Here is a 6896-nt window from a genome sequence, read left to right as displayed (position 1 = left end):
TTCATTCATCTTCCTGATCCACTTTATCCGAATCAGGGCCTTGAACGACTTGTGCCAGACCCCAGCTACAGTTCTATAAGGTTTGACACTGCAAAAATCAGCAATGTACACCAGATGTAACACAGACAAACAACATACCACTCACATTCACACATGACACATTCCACAGAACTTAGCAGAAAACCAAAGTGTCTAAAGAAAACATGTACAGGCACAGGAAGAACCGTACAGACACTACACAAAATAAACTCAGCTAAGGTTTAACGTTTTTGTCAAAAGAAAAGGCTTTCACTTTTATTCTCAGAGATTATTTGTTGCAGAACACATGGCTATTTGATTTATTATTATTATTATTATTATTGCAAAATTAAAAACTTTAAACTATCTTTAGACAAGTAAAAAAAATGAAGTCTTCACATGCTCCATCTTAAAACTTTAGCTATCTGTTTATAAGACTCCACTGTCCCTCCTGTCTGTTTTCTTTCCTCCTCCCCTTTTCGGCTACCTTACCTACATCAATAATTTACTGTAAATTATTCTGTGCATGAGACTCCTTGAAGCTATTGCAGGAGCAAGACCCACAGGGATAGAGGGGCTGTGATAATGTATTTTAAACTTGAACTTTCCTTATCTAAATTCTGCAGTCTCGTGAACTATTGACAAACAGATTATTGCCAATTAGCAGTTTTGTGATGTGTCCCCTTGTACATAATAAAGAATCAAGAGGATCGATAGTAAAGTCAACTAACAAAGTAGACAGTGCCTTAAGCTCTTCCTTATAAGGTTTAGGATTCAAGGATCAAGACCCACTCCCCAGCTCATCGGTTGTGTTAGGGGATTTATTTTTTTTTGTTTTACTATGATTCTGTCACATTTCCATTTCCATATCAGGGAACCTGACAAACTTTTGCACATTTTGTGAACCCAAAAGCATCTAACTAGAGGATGAAATTTGAGGCTGAATAATTTTAATAGCAAACATTTTTGAGAGGATTAAAACATTCTGAAAGAATCTGGACACCTCTCGGTTAATAGAAAACCTTTAACACGGGAGCACATGTAAATTGAAAAAATTTAGCAAAAAAAAAAAAATAAATAAAAACATTTAAAAAAAGATTTATGAAGGTTCTTCTTTTATAAATTCATCTCCTTTTCCGTCACTGCATGGTATGTAATTACATTGCTTGTATATCCAGTGCAAGATGAGGCCTTCAAAACTCAAACGTTATCAAGAATTTCAAAGATCCCTCACAAGAAAACGCACCATATATTTTCACTATTAAACTTCTGCTGCATACTTTAACAAACCCACCGCGGTGACTGCAGTTGTCCAAGCACCCCATCCATCAGTGAGTTCCTCCTGATGTTGCAATATGATGATACAGAATAATAAAGAAGTAAGAAAGACCAGAAAATCAATAGATTATTCTGCAGATCACTTGATTCAGTAATGACCCAGTCCATTTATCGCCAGCCGTTTATTCATAAGGTGGCCCTCAAGGGCGTGCTCAGCCGACCCCTGCCCTGCTGACTCCTTTGTCATTGGAACGACTGATTACAAAACATTAAAAACTGCTCACATGACATTCTGTTAGGAAAGACAAATAAGTATTAATTCATTATAAGAGTTTAGTATAATGTGGAACTTAAATTAGTTAAACATTTCAGTTTTATCCTGTGGTACATGTAGTTTGGATGGTTTTTTTGTTGTTGTTTTTTTTCCCCACCGTCTTTGGCATGAATTTTCATACCAGCCATGCATCAATTCATACCTACCTTGTCTTAAGCATGTTTTATACCAATTTTGATAGCCAATAATTGAAAATTACTTCCAATAATATATTCCTAATATAGTGTCCTAAAATCTGAGAAAATGCTGTTATGGATCTCTAATAAATTAAATCTACTAACAGGATGTTGCTCACGTGTATATTGACATGTATTTTGCTTCATCAGTAGACATGGGTTAGAGTGAAAAATATACAGTAAAATCATTTTTGAGTAAATAGAAGTTAGTTAACACAAATATTTGAAACAAAAATGTGGTGTATGCTCTCAACTCACGCTTTTGAATTGCGCTCTCACATCACGCTGCTCTCTCGGATCACTTGTCTCCAAGAAATTTTATTGGTTATGAAATTGGTGGGAATTTTGACAATTTACATAACCTCAACATGTTCAAAATGGCTGCCTTTTTGTGATAAAGATTCACTCAGTGGGAGACAGCGCCACTCCAGCTCAGTAGCTGTAATGCAACTCAGGATGTGATCTGTTCATGATGTGGTACAGCACCACATCAAAAATCGCATAACATAGGCCCAGCTTCAGGTGAGCTACCTGGTCCTGCTGTATCTGCAGACACACACTACTCATAGTAAGAACGGTGGGTTTCTTTCAGCTTCCACAACAAAACTGTCTTCATTCCAATAACTTAAAACACTGTATTTCCAAGCAGCCAAGTTAGTATTTTATGAACCATTTATACATCAACATAGAGAACTACTTTTTGTTGCCAGTGAAGCACAAGACCAGTTTATATCTATTTAGGTAAAAGGATGTGCCAGTGGCCAACCCAAATAAAGCTTTTATTACCAGGAAGGTAGGAATTTTAGTTTTTATTTAACCATTGGCAATGAAGGCCAATTTGACCATGACTGTAACCTACACTGCAGTAAACCTAAATTTGACACCCATGTTGCCTCACATGCTAAAACTGAAAACTAGAGTCTGTAAACTACTTTTTTTGTTGTTTTTTTGCATCGGCTCAGACAATATTTTGAAGAATTTTAAGTTTGGAATATCAGTGCCCAGCTCAGATGTGTAAAAAGTGCCATTAGTAGGCTCAGATCTTTATGTAGCTGAAGCGCCGGCCTGGTGATGTCTAAATATACTGTAAACTATATTTTACTCTGGCTATATGACAGTGACAGTTAGTTGGATAAGAAATTAGATGAGCAGATGAGAACATGGTACAGTTGTGAATTTCCTCCTGTGTTATTTTATGACAACTAAACCACCGACTTCTTTGCAATTCCTTTATTAACTTTCCCTGATTTGCGATTGTGACCCATAAATGACAAATGTTTTACCTCGTCTCCTTGTCTCTGATCGGCACAGTTTACAACAACTCAGAATCTCCATTTGTAACTTAAAAAACACAGACAAACCTGAGATCCAGAAACCAAATTACCCTTTTTATTGCCTGAAAGTTTTTTTTTTTTAGTTTTTATTAAAATACATGGTTTCACTTGGATTGGACTTCAAATTCAAAACATTAAGTTTTCATGATACTTTTCTGGAGGAGAGGTTTATCCCATGCAGCTCTTTTAGTCACACCCCTGCTGTCTCTCCTCTAAATACATCCTGTTTTGACCTATGAGATGTGAAATTGCTATAAAACGTGTAATCTGACTCTGTGTAACATTTGTTCCAGAATGTCAGGCCTCTCATCTGAGAGTGTAATGCCAAACATTTATTGCTGTAATTTGCAGCCAATACACCCCAAGAGTTATTCAGGTGTGAAGAAAGTAAGCTGGCACACTGAAGCGCCCTTTCCCAGTATTCTATTAAATTCCAATTATCTCCCCCTCACTGCTTATTGAGCACTGGTTTCTTAGATTTACGAAACAATTTGTCGAAAATTTAGCAGCTTTAAAAAGTTGTTACATAATAAAAGAAAAAAAAACTGAATAAAAATGATTGCAGCTGTCTGACAGTTATGTGTGTTTGACAGCAATATCAGCTCAAATGCCCATTTTACTGTCATCAAAATAAGTTTCAAATTGCAAGTAAGTGATACTATATTACTCTGGGCCACAAGAAGATAGTTAAATATAAAGTGTTGGGAGGTTTAGAAGAAAGAGGAGTCAAACTGGCTTATATTTTACTAGGACACTAAATCCATGCTGCTACAAAAATGTTTTCTCTGGCTGTAAAACTTTGCTCAAAAACTTTAAAGCTTTGTTCTTATTTTTTTGTTGTTGAAAAAATTACCAATTTTGGTGAGTGGAAAAGACGAGCGCGCCTCCGCAGGCGCCTGAATTGCACACTTGCATGAGGCTGATCAAGGTCGACTTATTTTCAGTCACATTGCATGAAGGAGCCAATGAAGTGGCGCTTGCCTTAATTAAATGAAGACATGCACAAATGTCCTTTAGCAGGTGGCCGTCTTCTGGAAGGTAACTGTGGTGGCAGCTGCCTATGTATGGTAAACAAAGAGCATTTTTGAAAAGTGATGGTGGCTAGTAGGAAGAGGAGGAGGGTGGGGAGGAAGGTTGGACAGCTGTCGCCATGCCCACCTCGCTGTGCTGACTTGGAGCAAAAGCCCGATCAAGCCTTTGTATATGTTTTTCCAGAACATTTCAGCGCTGTGTACACCTCGTGTTTGAGGCGGCGCAGAGGCACATTCGGTGTGACAGATGCACACAGCAGCACCATGAGCAGCAGAGGACAGGAGTTGTAGAACATCAGCCTGTGAATACAGAATGTCGTAAAAAGAAAAAAAAAAAAAAAAAAAAAAAAAACTCTTATTTCGCCATTTTGCCTCGCCTCAGATTTCAATGGATTTTATTGGGATTTTCTGTCACTGACTAGACCATTCTGACAAAAAGCTATTATTTGACCTACATCATCCCAATGTAGCTCTGGCTGTATGTTGAGGGTTGTTCACTGCTGCTCTATATCTATTACCTGTCCACAGCATAATGCTGCCACCATTCTGTTTTGCACTTTGTTTCACGTCTTTGCTTTGCTCCCTGCTTCGCCCTCCCAGCTCCAACGTATTCACTAAAAATACACACATTTTTACATTTTTATTTACCAAAAATGTCAAAAACAATGGACACTTTTACTTCTGCTTCACTATTTGCTTACTTGTGTGTATATGTCACATAAAACCTCACTTACAGACGTCAAGGTTTGTGGTTTAAACTTGATCAAATCCAGCGGGCGGGGGGTGGAATTTCTTTCAGAGAAAAATGTCACATTTGTCTGTTTAACAAGCACAAAGCATTCAGATACAAACATTGTTTAAACGTCTCCCTGATCCTTGTTGTTTGCCTCTTCACTCATGCAATATGATTTCTCCATCTAAGATATTTACATGTTTAGCCGGCAAACAATGAGAGGTAGGTGGCTACTTCCTCAATCACTTCCAACAGGAAATTAACATGTGGGTCCTCCGCGAAAACCGCCGTATCGCGGCAATCTCAACTTTTCCAGAGACAAACTGTATATTCTCAAATAAGAGACCCATTTAGGTCTGTGTTCAAAGCTCATTGTGTGCGGCGATATCTCAGAAAAAATAATTACAGAAGCTGTAGTCACGTGCTCAAAGTGAGAGCCAGAGAGAGAGAGAAAAAAAAAGAAAACAAATCCTTTCGTCAACAACAGTGCTGGCCACCACACCATATGGTGATGATAAGACGAGCAGGTAAAATCTAATTTTAATAAATTCCTAATCAGCTTGGAAGACCACTGAAACAACATAGTTAATGCAAATGTGTAGAGTCAGCAAGGTCTTCCACAGCTGCGTTTTTTAATAAGATTTGAGAGGCATTACAACGGCACTGCAGTCAATGTCACGTTGAGCAGCTCCTTCTGTCTGTAACTCCTGCAGACGGGGGGTGAGAAAAAGATCAGACAAATAAGGGAGGCAAGAGGAGGAAAACATGGTCATCTGTTTCAAAAGAGCTGAAATCTGATCTCTGAAGAGGGTGAGAGAGGCATATTTGGAGGTACTGTATGGCACATATCATCTCCCTGTGATCATTCACGCTTTCTAATTACAGAAGGTGAAGAGGGCCATAATTTTATCGTATTTGTTTTGCATCACTGCAAAAATAGAAAATGAGGGCTTGCCAAGCTGCACCAATTTACTTCATTTCGACCTTGATTAAAAGAAAATTAATTGCCACATCTCTCATTATGTTGCAGGCAGCATTTGGTGACGTGAAAGCGGGGAAAAAATAAAATAAAATAAAGGGCGACGGCTCAAATGGGAGGTGACTCGGTTGTTTCAAGAAATGTACATGTTGCTCTAATGTTCTTTCTGTTGCAGACGTTTCATATCACTTTTTTGGGTTCATTGTAGTTTCTTTTAAAAGTGCTTGCTTTAGAAAACAGAGAAACCAAACCTGTTTACTTCCAAAGTTATCAGAACCCATTTGACTTTTTCACATCCTTAATGTGTAATCTGAAATGGACTGTGTTGAGCAATTACAGCTGCAAAAACTTTGAGGTACAGTGGAAATTATTCTGACCCCTTTAAATTTTCTGCTATTTGTTTCATTGCTAAAATCAAAAAAGTTATTACATTGTTTCTCATTAATGTACACTCAGCACCCCATCTTGCCTGAACCCCCCCCCACCCCCACCTCCAGAAATCTAAACAATTTGATCAATTTATTAAAAAAGAAAAATCGAAATATGTGTATCATGTAATTTCTGATGGTGTGTTTAGCGTCTTTGTCCTGCTGGAAGGTGAATGACCATCCTAAGTCTTTTTGCCAGGAAAATAAAAATGTTATAGCTTTTCTTTTAACATGGTTTTCTTAATGCTTTCTAAGTAAGTGCTTCACCCACCGGAGTTGTGGATGTCTGCAGCTCCTCCAGAGTTACTGCGGTCTTCTTGGCTGGTTTTCTGATTAAGGCTCCCGTTGCTTTACATGTCTTTTTAGGGTGGGTTTGTACTAGCTTGGCATTTTCAGCTGGTGAGCTGGACGGAGCTCTGTGACATGTTCAGAGCTTGAGATATTTTTTTTTAATTACAAGCAAACTCTGGTTCAGACTTCTCCACGTCTTTCTCCTTGACCTGTCTGCTGTGTTCTTTGGGCTTCATGATGCTCACTGTTCACCAGTGGTGGGAAGTAACGAAGTACAAGTACTTCGTTACTGTA

The sequence above is a fragment of the Poecilia latipinna genome, unplaced genomic scaffold (genome assembly GCF_001443285.1).
Source record: "Poecilia latipinna isolate Pla-1442-1.1 unplaced genomic scaffold, P_latipinna-1.0 Scaffold326, whole genome shotgun sequence".
Taxonomy (NCBI): domain Eukaryota; kingdom Metazoa; phylum Chordata; class Actinopteri; order Cyprinodontiformes; family Poeciliidae; genus Poecilia; species Poecilia latipinna.
This window is presented reverse-complemented; position numbering follows the sequence as displayed.